General features: G+C 37.3%; 1 long non-coding RNA gene and 9 other non-coding genes across 10 annotated transcripts; 1 reads left to right on the top strand and 9 right to left on the bottom strand.

Moving 5' to 3' along the window:
* Nucleotides 1–7,627: 7,627 nt before the first annotated feature.
* On the bottom strand, nucleotides 7,628–7,710 carry trnal-uaa (transfer RNA leucine (anticodon UAA)). The gene has a single exon. It is a non-coding gene; the product is annotated as a tRNA-Leu (tRNA).
* Nucleotides 7,711–8,863: 1,153 nt separating this feature from the next.
* Nucleotides 8,864–8,946, bottom strand: trnal-uaa (transfer RNA leucine (anticodon UAA)). The gene has a single exon. It is a non-coding gene; the product is annotated as a tRNA-Leu (tRNA).
* Nucleotides 8,947–10,780: 1,834 nt separating this feature from the next.
* Nucleotides 10,781–10,863, bottom strand: trnal-uaa (transfer RNA leucine (anticodon UAA)). The gene has a single exon. It is a non-coding gene; the product is annotated as a tRNA-Leu (tRNA).
* A 159-nt stretch (nucleotides 10,864–11,022) lies between these two features.
* trnal-uaa (transfer RNA leucine (anticodon UAA)) lies at nucleotides 11,023–11,105 on the bottom strand. The gene has a single exon. It is a non-coding gene; the product is annotated as a tRNA-Leu (tRNA).
* A 159-nt stretch (nucleotides 11,106–11,264) lies between these two features.
* trnal-uaa (transfer RNA leucine (anticodon UAA)) lies at nucleotides 11,265–11,347 on the bottom strand. Its single transcript has one exon. It is a non-coding gene; the product is annotated as a tRNA-Leu (tRNA).
* A 159-nt stretch (nucleotides 11,348–11,506) lies between these two features.
* trnal-uaa (transfer RNA leucine (anticodon UAA)) lies at nucleotides 11,507–11,589 on the bottom strand. The gene has a single exon. It is a non-coding gene; the product is annotated as a tRNA-Leu (tRNA).
* A 159-nt stretch (nucleotides 11,590–11,748) lies between these two features.
* On the bottom strand, nucleotides 11,749–11,831 carry trnal-uaa (transfer RNA leucine (anticodon UAA)). The gene has a single exon. It is a non-coding gene; the product is annotated as a tRNA-Leu (tRNA).
* Nucleotides 11,832–11,990: 159 nt separating this feature from the next.
* trnal-uaa (transfer RNA leucine (anticodon UAA)) lies at nucleotides 11,991–12,073 on the bottom strand. Its single transcript has one exon. It is a non-coding gene; the product is annotated as a tRNA-Leu (tRNA).
* A 3,071-nt stretch (nucleotides 12,074–15,144) lies between these two features.
* On the top strand, nucleotides 15,145–21,247 carry LOC127180169 (uncharacterized). Its single transcript, XR_007829595.1, has 4 exons — nucleotides 15,145–15,370; nucleotides 16,834–16,928; nucleotides 19,901–19,942; nucleotides 20,422–21,247. It is a non-coding gene; the product is annotated as an uncharacterized LOC127180169 (long non-coding RNA).
* trnal-uaa (transfer RNA leucine (anticodon UAA)) lies at nucleotides 16,828–16,910 on the bottom strand. Its single transcript has one exon. It is a non-coding gene; the product is annotated as a tRNA-Leu (tRNA).
* Nucleotides 21,248–22,709: the final 1,462 nt, after the last annotated feature.

The raw sequence follows: 22,709 nt of genomic DNA, 5'->3' as shown, positions 1-22,709 counted from the left end.
TTGTTTATAGCGTGCTATGAGCTGATGAGTGATCGGAATGAATCATCGCACAATACCACAAATGATCAATCAATGATGTGATGGTCTGCCGCCTCAGTGGGAGTAGATGAAGCTTGTAGGTACGTATGAGATTGACAGAGAAATATGAGCATTAGCGTTTGTCATCCTAGACCTATTGTTTATTAAATATCAGTTTAGAAAAAGGAGGGGGGGGGGGGGGATAACTTCTGTGAAGCATAAATTAAGATGTCTCAATGTTTTTTGTCCATACAGCATGTTAAGTCTTAGTTGTTCTGTTTTATGTGAACAGTTGAAAAGCAGTTGAAACACTCAACAAAATATCTTCTTATTGTGAATTACGGATAAAAGAAAGTCAGAAAGGTGAAAAATGGGGAAAAATTTCATTTTTAAAGACAGTTCACCCAAAAATGAAACTTCTGCCATTATATACTCACCCTCATGTTGTTCCAAACTCATAGGACTTCAAAACAAATTAAGATATTTTTAATTTTAATTAGGTCATGGTTTGGTCAGTTACCTGGATGCATGGCCATATTGGAGATACATGGATGTAAACAACAGCATGGATTGCACTGTTAATGTACTACTGATTACACTGATCCGCTCATTTATGCTGTCTAAATCACAGGAAAAAATGTATGGAAGCTGCTAAATCATGGAGAAGGAAATGGTGCAATATTTTGACAAGCTAAAGTTAATAGGTGGTAAAGATACGTATGAGCAGTATTAATTAAGATATTAGCCCAATATTTCACCTACCTGACTGTAAATGATAAGAACAAACACAAATGTTGTCAAGATTCTTGCTTTGAAAATCCTAGTTTAGTTTGGCCAACCACAAACGCCTTTTGTTCCTTAGACAGATTTTTGCACTCTTTTCCTTGATTTGTTATAACATTTGGCAATCTATAGTACTCTGTATGTTTTTCCCACTCTGACTGATTTGTACAGCCCAAAAAAAATGACAATAACTGACCATTTTCATCAGAAATAATCAGCAAAATTTGTTTGGTTCAGTGGCACTGTTTACAATATGCCTAAATGATGATGCTTCATAAAAAACACTCTATGGGGACCCAGTCTTTGCAAAGTGAACATGCAAAGCAGATCAAACACCCTTAACAAAAAAGGGTGTAACAGCGATATAGGGTGATTTTGAAGTTGAGGGAGAACATGAGATGGGAATTTTTCGACATACCCTAACTGTCATTAAACGGAAAAAAAGAGAGGTCGGGAAGAGCAAGACAAGATGAGTGTTTGACATTAAAAAGTATTTAAATTGTATTATTTTTTATGAAAATAACCAATCGTTTTACTAAATAAGACCCTTCTTCCTCGGCTGGGATCGTTTACAACTGCATTTGGGATCTTTTGAAGCCGCATTTAAACTGCATTTTGAAAGTTCAAACTCTGGGCACCATATCAGTCCATTATATGGAGAAAAATCCTGAAATGTTTTCCTCAAAAAACAGAATTTCTTTACAACTGAAGAAAGGAAGACATGAACATCTTGGATGACAAGGGGGTGAGTACATTATCTGTAAATTGTTTTTCTGGAATTGGACTTCTCCTACAATTTGTGTTTTGAGGGTTACTCAAAGTATAGGCTTGGACTGACATTACTGTGAGTAAATGATAGAATGTCCATTTTTGTGTGAACTGTTCCTTTAAGGCTCAAGGTTATCTCCTTCCAAAGGAAGAGTGATGGAGACTGAATCTGAGTGGGCTGTATTTCATCTGTCTGATTTTGCCACGTTTGTGACAGTGAGCGATGTCCTCTGCCAGCTGTGTTTAAGCATGCACAAGCTGTCGCCAATCAAACCAACTCCCCGTGTGTTTCAGAAGCAAGGTGACCGGTCTTGTTATTATCTCATCAACCAAAAGGACAAAAGACGACTGCATGGTTGCAGTCATCCATGCTTACTGCGGTTGCCTTGGAAACCAGCTGCTCAGCAGGAATGTTGGAAGTAAGTACGGGCCGGGGGCCAGCGGGGTTACAGAAAGGGGGGCCGGTTTACACCCCTCTCCAAAAATGGAGATTAAGCCCATTGAGAATGTAACGGTTCAGGAGACTGATCAGAGCCACAGGTCAACACAAACTGAGCTGTTTGTTTTGCAACTCTAGAGCTGACAGAGCAGTTTTCCAGCCTGGAAAAGCCTCATGTTAGGAAAAGTGGGTTGGCTGGGAGAGGAAGCCGTTCTTAATTTGTAGTACCCGCTGCTGCATGGCACGCTGCAAGTCAAGCATGCTTTTTCCACTGCGTGAAGCAGGCTAAACGGACGTCAATAAAGACCATTAGACTAATTCAAGTGATTTAACAGACTGGGAGAAGCGAAAGCAAACCAAATGAGGTTTCTTATTTGCACCTAATCCCTGTAATTTTAAATCCATCAATCTAATTCATATTTCGTGAGCTCCCATCCATCTCAGGCCACAGGGTTCAGAGATTGAGCAGGGATATGCATTTCCAGAGCCCTCCCGAAAATAAATCACACCAGCCATTAGGCCTTGTTCATGAAACATGAGCTGAGCGATATGTAAAATCGTACGTGCATAACCAGTTGTATTCAATACAGTGGGACAATTTAGACTACTAATAGATTGAACAGAACTTTTAAACTTTCTGTTTGGCAAAGAATCAGCACAACTATTTTCAACATTGACGAGAAGAAGACATTTTTGAATTCAACATGACTGGAGTCATGTGAGAATTCAGCTTTTCCATGACAGGAATAAATTACATTTTAAAATGTATTACATTTGGGAAGAGTTATTTTAAATTGTAATAATATTTCACTTTTTTTCCCACATTTTTTGTTTCAATAAATGCAGCCTTGGTGAGCATAAAAAGACTTCAAAAAAAATTTATTTGAATATTATTAGAATAGAATTCAGACAAAATTTCAAACAGTAGTATGTTACATTGATGTCACATGACCGTATCACATGGCATGTTTGATTTTCAGATTCATTTAAACATAATTTTGTATAATAATGTCTAGCAGTCAGGTCAACATAATGAGTCAAGAGTATATTACTTCTCGTGTAATATAAAAAAGAAAAAAGTTGAGCGCATTGCGGGATATTTGTGCTCTGTTGTATACTATGCACATATTGACAAGTGTAGCAGGTCTCTGAGATGAATAGGAAATGCTAAAATATAGTTTCTCCTGTATAATATACCAGTATACAGATCTTATTGATTCAGTACATCCATGCTTTTGTAAGCTCTGCAAAATATACATGCTGCATACTGCAGAAATAGTATAGGTTGTATGCTATTCCCATCTGCAGAGCTACATAAGCTCATAAGTCTCTATTTGGCCTTGACTTGAGAACTGGGGTACGAAACGAATGCCTTACCCAACACTTGATGATTAATGGTATTATCAAGTTCGCTTGGTGGGTATTTTAAGACAAGAAGTGAAGCCATCTAAATCATGCTAAAACAGCATTGGCTGTTAGCCAGGACAAGAAATTGGTCTGTTAAGATGTGAGTGGTACATTAGGTAGGGTGGAGTGGTAGCTTTGACACTCAGAGACATAAAGATGGCAAGCGATAGCATGCATAGCTGCAGGCGAGAGATGAAGACGGAGATTGCTCTGGGGAAGGAAATGAAATGGTCAGAGACCACGCCACATGCTAATCCCCTCTTCCCGGCTCGCAGTCTGGCTGCACCGGTTCCCGTCTCCGTGTCTGTCTCGCAGGCGAATGGGAACGGATCTGGTGCTCTTTCAGCGCCAGCGCTAGAGTGCTCTGGCCATGTTTTTTCAATTGCGCTGATGAGACAGGCTGGCTCCTAATAAACGTAGCCTTTGGTTTAAATGACAGGTCTAATTTCACATACTGTGATGAGAGACTGTGGAAAAGCATGGCACGGCCCTGAGACACGCGAAACGGTGCCTGAGTCATTCAGATCTTTCTAGATTAATTCCATTTCCTGTGAAGATTAAGTGTGCCGCAGAGCTGATATCTGATTAGGATACTTGGGGGAGTTGTTTATAATTAGTTTGGGTGTAATCTCATTTCACAGCACCTCATGGGGAGGCAAATGTTTTCGCAAATGTATCTGCATAACTGGTCAAGGTGTTAATCAGGTTTGAAGATACCTGCTGGCTAGATAACGCAAAGAATAGACCTGTTCTACATAACATCACTGAGGAATTGTGGGTAAATGATATTGCTCAACATTCTAAGATGATAACGATATTTAATTTAAATGTCACGATTATTGCCAGTACTGGGATATTGTGGCACCCCTAAATTACACAATTATGATATTTCATTATTTAAATGTCACGATTATCACCAATACCGGGATATCGAGACACCCTAAATGATACCATAATGGTATTTCATTATTTAAATATCACGATTATCGGCAAAACCGGTATATTGCGACACCCCTAAATGCCACAGTAACAATAATTATTTAAATATCACGATTATCGCCAATACTGGTATATCATGACACCCCTAAAGGACACGATAACGATATTTCATTATTTAAATATCACGATTTCGCCAATGCCGGTATATTGTGACACCCCTAAATGGCACAATAACAATATTTCATTATTTAAATTTCACGATTATCGGCAATACTGTCACGACAGCCTTAAAGGAGAAGTCCACTTCCAGAACAACAATTTACAGATAATGTACTCACCCCCTTGTCATCCAAGATGTTCATGTCTTTCTTTTTTCAGTCGTAAAGAAATTCTGTTTTTTGAGGAAAACATTTCAGCATTTTTCTCCATATAATGGACTGATATGGTGCCCCGAGTTTGAACTTACAAAATGCAGTTTAAATGCAGCTTGAAATTATCCGAAATGCGGTTGTAGACAATCCCAGCCGAGAAAGAAGGGTCTTTTCTAGTGTAATGATCGGTTATTTTAATAAAATAAAATACAATTTATATACTTTTTAATGCCAAACGCTCATCTTGTCCGGTTCATGACAGTTAGGGTATGTCGAAAAACTTCCATCTCATTTTCTCCCTCAACTTCGAAATCGTCCTATATTGCTGTTTTACCTTTTTTGTTAAGGGTGTTTGAGCTTCTTTGCATGTTCACTTTGCAAAGACCGGGTCGGTACTTCAGCAGCAATGTAGGATGATTTTAAAATGATTTTTGTAGTTGAGGGAGAAAATTCGATTGGAGTTTTTCGACATACCCTAACTGTCTTGAGTCAGAATACAAAGAGTTCAGGGAGAGCAAGACAAGACAAGCGTTTGAGATTAAAAAGGATTTTTAATTGTATTTTTTTTTTATGAAAATAACTGATCATTTCACTAGATAAGATCTTCTTCCTCGGCTGGGATTTACAACCGTATTTGGGATCGTTTGAAGTCGCATTTAAACTGCATTTTGGAAGTTCAAAATCGGAGCACCATACCAGTCCATTATATGGAGAAAAATGCTGAAATGTTTTTCTCAAAAAACACAATTTCTTGAGGACTGACGAAAGAAAGACATGAAGATCTTGGATGACAAGGGGGTGAGTAAATTATATGTAAATCTTTGTTTTGGAAGTGGACTTGGACTCCTTTAAATAACACAATAACAATATTTTATTATTTTTTTTAAATGTCAGTACCGGTATATTTCGACACCCCTGTAATTATCCACTGTGAAATAGATAGTTGTAAAATGTAAAATGTAAAATTAAATAATAAGCCATGTGATTATGCAGAACAGTGTATTTTCCTACAAGTAATTTTCCCACAAAGGGAAGTTGTGGGAAATAATGAAAAGTACAGTTCTATTTGGATGAACCACATTTAAAGTTGTCATTAAATAAAACTGTAAGCCATGTGATATTATGCAGTACAGTATTTTTCCCATGGGTAACTTTCCCACAATGAAAAGGGGTGTACTTAAAACTTACAGTTTGTTTTATTTGATTTAATTAATAACAGAAAGAAAATGATTGATGCTTTCCCATGTAAAATTTGCCACGCAATTCTAGGTTGTTTTGGGTAAACTAAGTGGTTGCAAGGGTGGTTGCTATGGTGTTCTGGGTGATTACTAGGTGATTGCTTGAAACCACCCTCACGTAGTAATCCTCATTTCTGGTAACTAACAAACATGTATAACTAATTTTATGGTTTGTTTTTCAAACAGCTTTACTCTATATATTTTACATTTTAATTCAAACTTGATTTTAAGGACATGGAATTAAAATGAACAAATTTACATAACTATGATTTTGAGAGAAAAGCCAAATTTGTCAATACTACCTTTGTATGATGGCTTCAACAAAGTCTTGTTTGAAAGATTTGAAAAACACAAAAGACCTTGAGGTTTGAAGGTTCATAGGCCTTATAGACAGAGAGAATGATTGGTAGAATGATAAACGTTCATAGACAGAGAGATTTTTTAAGTCTCGACTCTTCATTACAGTCCTAGTTCCACCCAGACCAATGTTTGACCAAATGTAGAGCTGTCCACTAGACAGATGGTTCCTCTTGTGTTTTTCACTTCCACACTCTTCCTTCAGCTCACGCTCAGGTTAGAAGGAAAGCCTTGAGCCTCAGACACACGCCAAATGAAGCTCCACTGCCATAATATTTGTCTTGACACCCAAAGCTTCCTGAACTCTTTGTGAAGGAAGAGATTGGAGGTGTCATCTGTATGGCACATTAAAGACCTCTGGCTGTTTATTTGTTGTCAGATAGGAAGGCAGGGTGAGAAAAACCAGACTTGTCCTGCTGTTCAGCACCACACAACCAAAGGGAAGTGGACCTTTATTGATGACCCCCCAACCAGGGCACACTCAGGCTTCCCCAATTTATGGATGCTCCTGCACAGTTCAGTCTGTATTTGGGGCTCTGCAATGAGGCAGATGTGCTTGAGGAAAACAACACTAAGAACAAGTTGTAATTGAAGGTGGTGAAGAGAAAAACCCTAATGAACTAACTCATTCCATGCAGCTAATGTTAATCATTTTTCAAAGAGAATTATAATGCATAATCTCACTAATGGATAGATCAAAGTTGGGCCAATATGGATCTACATTTACATTTTTTTAATGCATTTTCATCACAATTCTTTTCAGGATGGGTGGGCAGTCAATAAACATGCACAGTTGCCTCAGTGAGGCAGTGGAAAATAAATGTGGATTATTATGTGGACACTGTTAAAACCATCTATTTGAGCTGTAATAACATGCCACTCAAAGCTATTGCCTGGCAACAAACCACTGTAGCATTTTACAAAATGCTTGTTAGAAAGGGAAACATGGGCAATCAATTGGCATCTGAATGCAATGGCTTCGTTCAAATACCTTTAGTACTTTGAAGCAAAAACATGCAAAATATGATCTAAACCTATGTATGTTGTTTAACGTTTGATTAAACTGTCTTTTGGTCTGAAATATCAGATAGTAGCTTTTCCATCTTTCAAGATGCATCCTATATATATCATCATGCACAGTGTCAACGGGTTAAGGTTTGACTGGTTAGCATAGCCTAGTTAGTCCCTGCTGGTAGATGCTGTAGCTACACCATCTGGACTCACAAGCCGGTGCAATGCCAAAAAGCCCTTTCTTTGTTTAATTGGCTACTTCAGAATCACAGCAACATCATTTTATAAAGACACACTACCAGGAGTGGGGTTCGAACCCACGAGGACATTTGTCCATTGGATCTTAAGTCCAACGCCTTAACCACTCGGCCATCCTGGTCCTGGTGTGATGCTAATAACCACTTTGTGTCTTTCACAGGGCACTTCAGGAGCACTTTGGGTAAACAGCAGGGCTGCATTGCTGCATCTTTCAACACGGGAGGCCATTTAGAGGTTGCTCTGTATGCTGACGGCATCACACGTATGGACTTTTCTCCAGGTATTGGTCTAAATCTTTCCATATTATGCTCAGTGCATTAATGCACAGTGAATAGTAAATGAATGTGTACACAGCATATGCACGTATGTATAAAATGCAATGATTTGCCAGAATTACCAAGTATTTATTTTTACATGGTAATGAAAGTCTCTCAAGCTGATGCTTATGTCATTATTATAATAATCAAAATGCCAGATACCAACTACACAATCTGAATGAATGGATTTGAGCTCATTGCTTGCTAAATGAAAGTGTGGGCAGCCAGTCCTAAAGACTGTATTTGGAAAACAAATTGCAACAAAGACAGTTTGGAACCACAGTTATGCCATAATTTTTAATCAAATGCCTGACTAATGCAAAAGTGATGTGACACTAGTTCTTAATGGAAAAATGTCCATGTGATATAATTTAGTGTTTGTAAATCACATGAAATTGCATTAGAAATGAGTGCATTCATTAAATCGGTTCCAGTCTTGTGGGGATGGAAAGCACACATAAGTCAGTAACCATGGTTTCTGGTGGCTTAATATTGCAGGGGTGCCATAGCGACGGAGAGATCAACACTAAGTCTGTGCGCTGTAGAAGGTGTGGATAGCATCTATATACAACCTGTCAGTCGCTGGGCTCAGTTTCTCTCGATTTCTGAAACTGCAGGCGTCCCTCCTGACATGGTTCTTATTAGCACTCATATAGTGAAGTGCTCATGTGAGACGAGACCTGTTTCGTCAGAAACACACAGCCGCTGTACACGTGGGAGAGCAGGAAAAGAGGTTTCTGAGGAAAAAACAAACATCTGGTTATTAAAATGACCTCAGCACACTGGCACGTTTGACCTTGAAATGAATATTTTACCAATATTCTGTCTTCTGTGTGGAGAAAACTGATTAGAAGTCCAGTTTAAACATCTCAAGTGTAGTGTTTTTTGCTGCTGCTGATGTTTGTTTCTGTTTTACTTTTTTAGCAGATGATTTTACCTAAAGTATTCACATTTCTTTACCAGGAGTGGGGTTTGAACCCACGAGGACATATGTCCATTGGATCTTAAGTCCAACGCCTTAACCACTCGGCCATCCTGGTTACGCTCTGTTTTTAAAAACAACACTTCGTTGATAATCACAACCTAATTAAATGTCGTAGCAATCTACCAGGAGTGGGGTTCAAACCCCTGAGGGCATGCATCCATTGGATCTTAAGTCTAACACCTTAACCACTCAGCCATCCTGGTGATTGTCTGATGCTAAAACCTCTTTGTTTTTTATACAAGTATTTCAGAACCACTTTGTTGATAATCACAACATATTTAAATGTTGAAACAAGCTACCAGGAGAAGAAACAAACCTTTTTCAGAACCACATTGTGTGTTACCACACAGGAATTAAATGTCACAGTGGGGTTCAAACCCACAAGGACATGCATCCATTGGATCTTAAGTCCAACGCCTTAACCACTTGGCCATCCTGGCTACTTCTTGTTTTTTATACAAGTATTTCAGAACCACTCTGCTGATAACCACAACCTACTTAAATGTCGCAACAGTCTACCAGGAGTGGGACTTGAAACCACAAGGACATGCATCCGCTGGACCTTAAGTCCAACGCCTTAACCACTCGGCCATCCTGGCCACTTTTTGCTGCAAAAACCCTTTTGTTTCATATACAAGTTGATAACCACAACATACTTAAATGTCACAACAGTCTACCAGGAGTGGAGCTCAAACCCACAAGGACGTGGACATGCGGACATCACTCTGTGATACTACAAACCCTCTTGTTTCTTGTACAAGTATTTCGGAACTCAGCCATCCTGGTCAATGTCTGAAACAATAGATTGCTTTGTTTCCTTTATAGTATCCTTCACTTGGAGAAACCAGTTAGTTTCTTTGTTGATCACCACACATACCTGTAAAGCAAAATCAGTGTATTCTGTTTAAAATCTACTCTGCTTTATCACTGTGTGATACTAAAACAGAGTGTGATTCTTTTGTTTCCTTAACAGGGCACTTCAGAAACAATTTCAGCTCCATTTGCACCTGGTATTAAGATCCATCTGGAATGGGACGGTTACATGTGGACAGCACTACATACAGGTATAGGGGCAGAAAAAATATTTGGAAGAAACGGCGCTTTTTCACTTTTTGTGCTTTGTCGGCACACAGTAAAGCAGCGAATGACCTATACGATGACAAAATGAGGGAATATTCTTTTAAAATCCAGTCACAAGTAGCTATAGGAGGCATGTGTTACCACCAGGTGAAAATGCTGATTTGTCTCACTGGGCCACTTGATGTTAGATCACAGTGACAGGTGTAAACAGATGTTTGTTGATAACCATATGGAACCGCAATATTGCATTCAAAATTCACATTGCTCTACCAGGAGTGGGGTTCTAACCAATAAAAACATATGTCCATTAGATCTTACATCCAACACCTCAACAACTCAGTCACCCTCAGCACTTTGTGATGCTAAAAACTTCTTTGTTTCCTTTATAGATACTTTAGAGCCCTTTTTGAGAAAGTAATAATACTACAACCACATTACTATGTTCTTTTTAAAGACCTTGTTGATATGCCAGAAGTGGGTTTGAACCCACAAGGACCTCTGTCCATTGGTTCTTAAGTGCAAAAACCCTTTGTTCTCTTACATGTACTTCAAGACCAGTTATGGGGAACTAATTTAGTTATGCTAGAAAGTACCATTTACAGGTTCTTTATAACACAATCACAGCCACAGTATATTTAAATTTCACAGTAATTTACCAGGAGTGGGGTTTGAACACACTGGGACCTGCATCCATTGGATCTTAACTCCAATGCCTTAACCACATGGCCATCCAAGTTGTTCTTCTTCTTGTAGTATTTTGTTGATAACACAACCACATTACTGTATTCTGTTTAAAAATCCTGTTGTTTTACCAGGAGTGGGGTTCAAACCCACGAGGACATTTGTCCATTGGATCTTAAGTCCAACGCCTTAACCACTCGGCCATCCTGGTGTTGGTAACACAGCTGCATAACTACATTCTGTTTAAAACTCACCTTGATATGTCCATTGGATCTTAAAGCCCACGCCTTAAACCAACCATGTTTAAAGTGTTTGTAACACGACCATGTATGGCCATATTACTGTATTCTGTGTAAAATCAACAGTGATCTACCAGGAGTGGGATTTAAACCCACGAGGACATTTGTCCATTGGATCTTAAGTCCAACGCCTTAACCACTCGGCCATCCTGGTGTTGGTAGCACAACTGCATAACTACATTCTGTTTAAAACTCACCTTGATATGTCCATTGGATCTTAAAGCCCACGCCTTAAACCAACCATGTTTAAAGTGTTTGTAACACGACCATGTATGGCCATATTACTGTATTCTGTGTAAAATCAACAGTGATCTACCAGGAGTGGGATTTAAACCCACGAGGACATTTGTCCATTGGATCTTAAGTCCAACACCTTAACCACTCGGCCATCCTGGTGTTGGTAGCGCAACTGCATAACTACATTCTGTTTAAAACTCACCTTGATATGTCCATTGGCTCTTAAATTCCACGCCTTAAACCAACCATGTTTAAAGTGTTTGTAACACGACCATGTATGGCCATATTACTGTATTCTGTTTAAAATTGACAGTGATCTACCAGGAGTGGGATTTAAACCCACGAGGACATTTGTCCATTGGATCTTAAGTCCAACGCCTTAACCACTCGGCCATCCTGGTGTTGGTAGCACAACTGCATAACTACATTCTGTTTAAAACTCACCTTGATATGTCCATTGGATCTTAAAGCCCACGCCTTAAACCAACCATGTTTAAAGTGTTTGTAACACGACCATGTATGGCCATATTACTGTATTCTGTGTAAAATCAACAGTGATCTACCAGGAGTGGGATTTAAACCCACGAGGACATTTGTCCATTGGATCTTAAGTCCAACACCTTAACCACTCGGCCATCCTGGTGTTGGTAGCACAACTGCATAACTACATTCTGTTTAAAACTCACCTTGATATGTCCATTGGCTCTTAAATTCCACGCCTTAAACCAACCATGTTTAAAGTGTTTGTAACACGACCATGTATGGCCATATTACTGTATTCTGTTTAAAATTGACAGTGATCTACCAGGAGTGGGGTTTGAACCCACAAGGACATTTGTCCATTGGATCTTAAGTCCAATGCCTTAACCACTCAGCCATCCTGGTCACTTTGTTGTGCTGAAAACCCCTTTGTTCCTTCTACAGGTACTTCATAACCACTTTGAGAAACCAGTTTGTGGTAATGCGACCACATATAGTAAAAATCACATTGATCTTTCAGAAGTGGTGGTTGAACCCACAAGGACAACTGCAACCAGTGGATTTGTCCAATCGAGCCAGTTTGTTGGTAATGCAAAACAAATTTATGTTTCCATCCAGATCAGGCTCTAAAATTGGATCTGTGTTTCTTAACAGGTTGTGCAGCTGCTCAGTGTGTGTTCTTATCCGTCCGTAATGCGTAATGAACGCGTCCCCTTAAGCATCTTCCCCATTTGTGACACGACCGCGTTCGGCTTTGATCGCCTTCTGCACGGCTCACCAAGCAAACACTTTAATTAGTGCTTTATTGACTAATGCTTTTCTCCAGGCCCTGTGTCACTAGCTTTACCGGCCGCCGGCCTATTCTTTGTGGATTAACCTCTTTCTGTGCGCAGTTTAACTAGCCATTGTCCTGCAGTAACGTGAACTGTTCTTGCAGGAGGTTTCAACACAAAAGCCCTTCAGTGCCCAAGCAGACCTCAAAGAGCCATCATCCCTCCATCTCCAGCTCTTCAAAGACTCCTTCATCATTCTGAATCCCTCTGTTCCTCCTCGGCCTCTCGTTTAGGAGCGGGACCCCACTGGCCCTCGCCTCCCCCACTGACCAGCACACTTATTTCAGTGTCTCTTGGGAGCTTGGAGCTCATAAGTAAGACCTGGACAGCTGATAATGACTTTGCAGCTCTGGGGGAAGGAGATTACCCCTGCGTTTTCGTGGTTATGGTGATGGTGGTCTGTGCAGGGTCCAAAATCAATACTCACCAAGCACTATATGAGAGTAAAAAATGGTTTTTGGAAAATAAAAAGGGCATTTTGAAATGATTTTTTAGGAATGCAACATCATAGTGGTTAAAACTGCAACGTAAGAAACACAGGCTGACCCTTTTTGGCATGCTCAAATGAAAAAAAAAGATTTACCAAAGAAAAGTTGTTCATCTTCTAACCACTTTTACCATAAATTTAGCTGCAAATCAAACAGTTTTATTATTTTTTACTTATTTGTGCATATCTCCAGAATTCAACGTGGCAACTTATTGCTAGTGTTGAAAACTGTCACACTTTAAGTAAAATAAATTTCTGTTTTAGACACACAATTTAAAGTCACGGCCACAAAAAAAGCTGAACATTCCTGCTTTTAATAGATACAGTTGATTGAGCGCACGTTGACCTTTTGAGGCAATGTCTCAACAGCAGGGCAGTGATGTCAAATTATAAGGGGTAAATTGTCACAGTGGATTATCATAGGTTTTTTAAAATTAAATTAATATCATGTATGTGACCCTGGACCATTAAACCAGTCTTAAGTAGCATGGGTATAGTTGTAGCAATAGCCCAAAATACATTGTATAGGTCAAAATGATCTATTTTTCTATTATGCCAAAAATCACTAAGATATTAAGTAAAGAAAATGTTTCATGAAGATATTTAGTAATTTTCCTACCTTAAATATATCAAAACTTATTTTTTAATTAGTAATATGCATTGCTAAGAACTTTTAAAGGCGATTTTCTCAATATTTTGATTTTTTTTTGTACCCTCACATTCCAGAATTTCAAATAGTTGTATCTGAACCATATATTGTCCTATCATAACAAACCATCAATGGAAAGCTTATTTGTGACCCTGGACCACAAAACCAGTCATAAGGGTTTTAGTTTTCAGAATAACTAAGCTTTCCATTGATCTATAGTTTGTTAAGATAGGACAATATTCGGCTGAGATACAACTATTTGAAAATCTGGAATCTGAGGTTGCAAAAAATATAAATATTGAGAAAATTTAAAAAAATTTAAAGTTGTCCAAATGAAGTTCTTAGCAATGTATATTACTAATCAGAAATTAAGTTTTGATATATTTATAGTAGGAAAATTACAAAATATCTTCACGAAACATGATCTTTACCTTAATATCCTAATGATTTTTGGCATAAAAGAAAAATTTATCATTTTGATCCATACTGTGTATTGTTGGCTATTGCTACAAATACATCCGTGCTACTTAAGACTAGCTTTGTGGTCCAGGGTCATATTTATTCAGCTTTCAGATGATGTATAAATCTAAATTTAAAAAAACTGACCATTATGCCAGGTTTTGTGGTCCAGGGTCACATATATGGTTTTTAAAAGCCCTTTAAGCTTCTTGGTTGACATGTTGACTGGTATGTTTATTGATGGTGTACAGCATCTAGTGGCAGACCAGACATGTCAAATAATTTGAGAGGTGGGGGGATTTATCCTAACCCTGTTTCAAGCACTCTTTTTAAAAATAGTGGACACCTCCTTATGTGGAGTCCGAGCAGCCCTTTCATCTGAGAGCAGCTCTAATGATTCCTTGTAATGAGCAGACCTTTGCCATGCTAATGAGTGTTCAATTGTTCCTGCTTTTCCATGGCTTCTCCATCAGCAGGGGCAGCACTCTAGGCTGGGGGCTTCCCCCTGTCCATCTCCTAAAAACCCTGCTGGATCTCAGTGAAAGGGGGGCTAGATAGTCGCCTTTGAAGCGCAAGTAGTCATTATCTTCTCAGAGGGCTTTCGATGGGTAATTGCGGTGGCTTTTTGGTGCGAATGATTTCTTGATATTGTAGACGAGTAATTCCCAGCATGAGCTTAATTTTTTTCTGTTATTTTTCCTTTTCTTTTGTCTGTCATACCTGACAGGTCACGGGGGAAGGGTTCGCTTACCGCAGGGTGCTGCGAATCAATATAGCACGCTAGTTCTTTTCCGATAAATGACACGGGGAGGGAAGAAGATGAGTTAGACAGACCAAAGGGAACTGGTTTATTGGAGACTCAATAACTCAAGCTATTTATATGCGCAGCCTCCTCGTTTCCTTAACGACCTCTTTACCTATTTCAGGCCACCTGAGAGCTTCAGTCTGTGTTGAAGGGAACTCTACCACAGTCTTTGTTTCTTGATCTCTCTACAGTTACGTGCCTGAAGAGTGCACTTAAGTTACTGGAATACCAGTGTTTCTAAAAATGAGTCTGTGCTCCCCCTGAGAAGGACAGTGAGAGATTTACACAGCTGGTCTGTGAGCACAACACAAACTCCAAACTCACGGTCCATTCTTTCTTTCTCTTTTCAGTATGCAGTAACAGAGGGCGGTGGGTGCATATTACATTCCCTCCAGCAGTGCTCACCCCACATCTGATTCTTGCGATCTGGGTGGTTTGTGTGTATATTGATTCATTCCTTCATCAAATAGTAAGAGTTATTTATGTACCAGTTCTCTAGATGTTTATGTCTGTTTAAAGGCATCTAAAATAGAAAAAAAGAATACTTTGTTGAATGTGCATAGAACAAATAATGTTTTTTATTTGCATTCATGGTTCCATGAAGAACCTTTAGCATCCATGGAACCTTTCCATTGAACACAATTGTCGTTATAGTGCATGAATGTTCTTTGGTTTATGGAAATGTTTTTGCACTAAAATTAGATACTTATTTTAAGATCTGTTCAGTGAAAAATTCTTAAGGGAACTAAAAATGGTTTTTCCATTGCATTGCTGCAAAATCTTTTTTTAAGAGTGTTGTAAACGTTGGGAGGTGTTTATTGTTGAAATGACCAGATGACTATTACTTTTATGAAAATAAATTAATGAACATTAAACATAGATGAGTTTTTAAATAAATGTATTATGTAAGAAAAAAGTGATACGAGAGGCTATAGCACAGTTATATACAGATTGTCTGAGTGAATGGTTAATTATACTCTTTAGAATTCAGTATCTAAAAATTCTACCATAGAATGGAGTGATTGACCAATCAGAATGAAGTATAACACAGAGAACCAGCTGATTGGTCAGTCACATCATTCAGCTGTCCAGTCTTTGTAGAGTTACCTCTATAGCTCTTAAATGTCTATACAGAGTTGGGTAGATTACTTACAAATTGTAGTTACTGATTCCGAATTGCATGACAAAAATTGTAGTTAGTAATGTAATCTGTTTCATTACACATTTTAGGTAATATAATCAGATTACTTTTAGACTACTTTTGACCTAACTTTATCACATTGATTTAAATAGGATAATATTGCACCATATTGATAATAAAATGCAAAGAAGATATCTTACTTTCATTGTTTTTAACAAAATAAAATTGAATTAAGCATTACAGTACTTCATGGTTTCCCAAATGGGGGGTTCGTGAAGGTACTTCAGGTGGTTTGTGAGTTGATTGAAAAGCTAAAAATTAACAAATAACACAAAAGTAATAAAAGTAATTAAAAAAGTAATAAAAATTTAACATTAAATTAAATTATTTTAAAATAACATCGATCAAAATAAAACCTTAAACATTAAATATTTTATTTGATTACCTGCATATCATGTAGGTATTTTAGAAAGGAAAATTTAAAAGATGGAAACAAATTAGAAAGAATCAAAATCTGAATGATTTATTGCTAATGTGTGAATATATGTAATCATGTAATCAATAAAAAGTGACTGTAGTCTGATTATGAGTGTTTTGAAATGTCATTTTATCTCATTACAAACACTTTTTGGAAACTGATTATGTTATCCAGATTACATGTAATCACTACACAGTTCTGTGTTTATGTTTTATTCTTTAAAACTCCCAGACTTTTGACATGAGTGAGTTTATCTGAAGCAACTTCTAAACAATGTGATAACCCAAGTAAAGTACTTGTGTTTCTTTACCAGGAGTGGGGTTCGAACCCACGAGGACATGCATCCATTGGATCTTAAGTCCAACGCCTTAACCACTCGGCCATCCTGGTCACAATGTTGCTGTTCAGGTATTATTTCATTAGTAGTTAAGTATATAGTACTGATTCTTGATTCTATATTACTGATTCTCACTATAAAAAGTAAATGATATGGAATATCCACTTATTATAAGCCTTATGAATTTCGTATTACAACAGGAAGCTGGAGCAGGATGTGTCATGTTTTTTAAAACAGCCAAATGCCATTAGACACACTAGAGCTTTACATGTTTAGCTTTAAGTTTAATTTATACGCTTTTAGATGAGTACAACCATATTTGAGCTTAGAAATATGGCACACGACTACAATGTTCATTTCCTTTTAGTCTGTCTGGTCAGGGGCTTCTGGTTTGAATTGTTCCGTGTCAGGGGATCCGGCCTAGTAAAAGCAGCTGCATCTTTTCCTTGTCGGAGAAGAAGGAAAACACACGCAGCCCCCGCCAGGCCTGTGGGTCTGGCAGGGTCATAACCCAGCACCTGAGCTAATCATGGACGTTATCAAAACAGCAGGCTCTCTGGGGTCTGTTTGTTTATGCTATCCAGGGTGGCCTCTCGCTCTACCCGGGCCTGGCCCGGCCTGGCCCTCGTAACAGCACCTGGACCAGACAGTAAACACCTCCGCCTCAGTGCTGGACGAATGGGGTGCTAAAACAGAACAGGAAAGTGAAAGAAAGCTTAAGCTGTAAGTCAGGCCATGTCAGTGAGCATTAGAATTAAAGCTACAGAAAAGATGATGTTAGTGGAACTGATGGTTTTACCATTGTTTACATTATGTAATTATACATGGAAGGTGCTTCACTGCTATTAGCTTTTATAATACAGTATATGTGATTATGATTCAGTTAAGTTCTCACCAACAGTGCAATATTAGTAAATTTCACCATTTTTTTGGACTGACTATTTTTAATGTTATGAGAGCCTGAGCACCGATGGTACGAGGACCCTACTGGAAATGCTCAATTTCTTCTTCTTGTTCTCCAAAATGAATCACATTTTTGTAGGGCCTAAACATGCTTGAAAATTTACATCTGATATGGGTTTTAGTAGCGGGTGTGGCAAAATGCTTGATAGCACCACCTGTATAATTTTAACGAAGTGCCCCTCCATGTTTCACATGCATGTACGAAATTTGGTAGAGACACGTAACACCAATACCTACAAAAAAGTCGCCCCATACGAAGTCCAAAACCCAACAGGAAGTCTGTTATTAGGGCCTGAGCACCGATGGTTTAGGACCCTATTGTAATTGTTCAATTTCTTCTTCTTTTCCAAAATGAATAACATTTTTGAAAGGTCTAAACATGCTCAGATACTCATGAAAATTTGCACACACGCCAAAAGTGGTGAAAATTTACATCTGATATGGGTTTCAGAAGTGGGTGTGGCAAGATGGCTTGATAGTGCAACCTATATAATTTTAACGAAGTGCCCATGTAGGTTTCACATACATGTACGAAATTCGGTAGACACATGTAACATCAATGCCTACAAAAATGTACAAAGTCCAAAACCTAACAGAAAGTCTGTTATTTTTAATTTTCTTGGCAAGTTTTGTGCCGTTATTGCCATTTCCAGGCATTGTATATTAACAAACTCCTCCTAGAGACTTCAACACTAGAGTTCAACACCAAATTTCGTCAGTCTAATCTAAAGCCCTTGATGATGTTGAATTGTAAAGATCTTGAGTTTTCGTTAAAGGGCATGTCCGTGACGGCCTGACAAACTTCGATGTTTTGCCATGAAATGGGAAATCTGCACCAAAATTCACATGTCTGAGAAGAGTCCTGTCCTGAACACATGGCCATGCTCATATTCAGTTATAGTCATAGCGCCACCTGCTGGCAACAGGAAGTGGCATGTTTTATGCTCTAACAAACTCCTCCTAGAGATTTAATAACATCAACATTATATTTGGTCAGTGTACTCTAAAGGTCTTTGCAATGTTAAATTGCGAAGATCTTGAGTTTTCGTTAAAGGGTGTGTCCGTGGCGGCCTGACAAAGTTCGATGTTTCACCATGTAAAAGGAAGTTGTTATAACTCAGCCATTCAATGTCCGATCTGCCCCAAACGTCACCCGTTCGATAAGATTCCTAACCCAAAGGCCAATATTCTGTTATAATCATAGCGCCACCTGCTGGCAACAGGAAATGCCTTGTTTTACACTAAAACTTAAACATGCAAAGTTCAATCTGCACCAAACTTGACATGTTTGGTAAGAGTCCTAGGCTGAAGACATCTAAAGGCCAATATTCAGTTATAATCATAGCGCCACCACCTGGCAGCAGGAAGATTGGCACATAAATGACATATTCCTCCTATATTTACCATTTGTGGTGAGCCCAGGTGCGAGGGCCCTTTCAACGCTGCTTGCAGCTTTAATTTCTCTTATTATTTTTCCTTACACTCTCAAAAATAAAGGTTCTTTAGGGTGTTCACAGAAGTTCAAAAGAAGAATCATTTGTGGTTGCCCAAAGAACATTAAATAATAAAGGATAGAATATTTAAATGTTAGATAATAAAGTAAAGAACATTTCATTAATCTAAAGAAATGTTTTCTAACATAAAGAGCCTTTTATGCAATGGAAAGTTTCCATGGATGTTAAAAGGTTCATAGATGCCAATAAAGAACCTTTTTTAGTCTATATAAAGAAAAAACATTCCAATTCTCCGTTGTCAAATCAAAGTGTTGTACTCGATACATTTTCTTGAAAATATTGTTGTAATTGCAGTTTGTTTTTTGCTGCATCAGTATCACACTGTAAAATCACGCTGTAAAAAGTTTTTACCAGTTTCAACTTAAAAGCTTAAATTTTAAGATAAATCAACTTAGTACTACAAGTCACTACAATAAAGTGAGTTAAATGACTTGTACTTGTATGTTGATTTAACTTAAAATTTTAAGGCAGCTGCTTAACAGTTTTTAAGTTGAAACTGGTAAAAACATTTTATAGTGCACTTTTGATCCCATTTTTTATAAATTTCTTTATTTCTTTCACTCCAGGAAGTGACACCATGTAAAAGGGAAAACAACAAACAAACATCAGTAAGTAGCAACAGATTTGATTGATTCTTTTACGTTTTGTTGTGGTTTTTAGTAGTTATACAGATGTTTGTGCATCGGTCTTGTCATAACCACATTTTAACGTATGGTTGCCAGATTACACAAGCATGTTACCACCATCCTGCATCACTGTTTTTCATATAAAACTTGCAGTTACACAGCTCTGTGTCTGTATTTCATTCTTTAAAACTCCCAGACCTTTGACATGAGTGAGTTTATCTGAAGCAACTTCTAAACAAGGTGATAACCCAAGTGAAGAATTTGTGTCTCTTTACTACGAGTGGGGTTTGAACCCACAAGGACATGCATCCATTGGATCTCAAGTACAAAACACTTTAACCACTCAGCCATCTAGGTATGCATAAGAATGGGTAAAAAAGTGAAAAAGGGACCTGCTACTTATGAAACTTGAAAAAAAGTAGTTTCACATTGTTATTTATGTTTCTTGATATCTTTTCCAGATGCCATATGTCACGTTCTGATCTATCTGTGTGCTTAGAGCAGATGAGTCTGACTCCAGGATGCAGTGCGTTCATCTCTGTGAGTTTATCTGAGGCAGGTCTTTAAATTCCTCTTGAGGAAGATAAGAACTGCAATCTTAACCTGCTCTCTTTTCAATCTGTCTCTGTCTGTCTGTTTCCTTTTTCTCTCAGTTCAGCTCAAAGTGCTTTACATTGCAAAATGAAGTTTCACACTTTAAAAACATTCCTGCATTCCTGTTTTCCATTTTCCGTTTCAATTAAAGCAAAAAAAAAAGCTAAAAAATCAAATCAATAGCTTTTCTCAAGTGCAAAATGTTCATTAATGGAATGTAGTGATTTTAAGTGTGCTTCATGATTGTGTGATCAGTGCTGAAGGACATCCGCTCAAAGTCTAGAGGAACAACAGCATGACATGTCCTTGCTTTTGTATCTTGACTGGCATTACTGTAAAGGCAGACAGATTTGAGTATATTTTATAAGCTGCTCTGGGTTCATAAATCAAGGCAAAGCCTTTTTCATTTACTCCTCTTTATAGCTCTCCTCCAAACAGCTGTAAACATCAGTGTTTTCTGGAACGTATCAATTTATTGATTGAATCTTCTTAAAAGAAAGCTCCTTTCATTATTGCCACACCAGTATATCTGTCAAAAGCTCTGGGCAGAAACATAAACCATATATATGTTCTCACAAAAAGAGCTTTGTGCTTAATTATGAGGGGTCTCATGGAGCAGCTGTTGTTCTGTTGCATATTGTTTGATGATGAATTATTCTCATTTCACTGCATGTGATATATGTGAACCATTTATATTTGTCCACTACATCAGTGTTAACCAGAGCCACAGTTAACCTGCTGATGTTAGCAGTTTATCAGGAGGTATTCGAGCTTGGCTAACCAATTCATGTTCTAAAAATGTTTTCCAAACATTCCATTTTGGTTTTGAGAATTCTAAAATTAGATTTGAAATGTATTGCAATGTTTCTAAGATCAATGTTTCCAGTAAAATTGATTTAGAATATTCCAGTAGTGCGTTATGTTTAAAATACTGATTTGTAAAGGCTATACCGTCCACGTTAATTAAACATGATGAACAGTTTTTAAGGGATCTATTTAAAAAAACAACCCAGGCTCATTAGAAAAATGTACCTGTGATGATAAATTATATGTTGCATGTTTGCAATACTTTTAAAGTGAAAAATATCCAGTGCGTTATGCTAAGAGCGCATTCAGTTTTATCTGAAACAGTTGTATGTATTGTGGTAGTGTGGAAATAAAATGCTGGCGAGTGGTGTGTTTAAAAATAATATACCACATGAACATAAACCTAACTGATTGTGTGAAGAAAAGCAAATGGGAAATAAAAACACATTTTAGCTTGCTTCTAGTTTTTGAGCTCTTTTATCGTTACAAATCATGCACTACAATGTTTATTAACCAATAATCTGTCCTGTAATCATTTTGTTTGAAAAGGGAAAAAAGTTGTTATTTTACTCCCACAAGTGTTTATTCCAGCTGGAAACTACAGTGAATAGTATTTATAGGAACACTCTCAGAAAAAAGTACAAAAACTGTCACTGGGGTGGAACCTTTGTTACAATGTTATTCAGCTATTTTGATGACCTGTGAAATTGTTCTTGGATCATTGGATCAATGAATCATTTGAACTATTTATTATTTATTCATTTTAGTTGTTAAGTAAGGAATAAAATAAAATAAAATAATAGTACACTCTTTTAATGAACTTAAAAAAATCATTATTTTTCTTTTTCAAGTAGGAAGGAAAAACTTTAAATTAAATTATATTAAATTAAAAGAGTGCACTGTTTTGTTGATCTTTAAAATAATTCTGCTTTGAATAGTTTCTTTATGAGGAATGTTGGAGGTGATTAATACTTTTAAATATTATTTATTAATTATTTAATTTGGTATATTTTAAGTTTTATTTACTTTTTATTCTATTTTTATATATTTATTGGTTATTTTCCTTTTTCAAGTAGGGAGGAAAAACTTTGATAATAAAATAAAAATAAAGTAAAATAATGAATTAAAATATAAATGAAATATAATAATCATGTACTTTTTTTTATGATCTTTTGAACTTATTTTGTCACAGCTTTGAACTTTTTATGATCTTTAAAATAATTCTCTTTTGAATTGTTTCTCTTTGAGGAATGTTGGAAGGAATTAATAATTTTAATTATTATTTATTAATTATTTAATTAGGTATATTTTAAGTTTTACTTAATTTTTATTCAATTTTTATATTGTA

The sequence above is a fragment of the Labeo rohita genome, chromosome 17 (assembly GCF_022985175.1).
Source record: "Labeo rohita strain BAU-BD-2019 chromosome 17, IGBB_LRoh.1.0, whole genome shotgun sequence".
NCBI lineage: Eukaryota > Metazoa > Chordata > Actinopteri > Cypriniformes > Cyprinidae > Labeo > Labeo rohita.
This window is presented reverse-complemented; position numbering and strand designations above follow the sequence as displayed.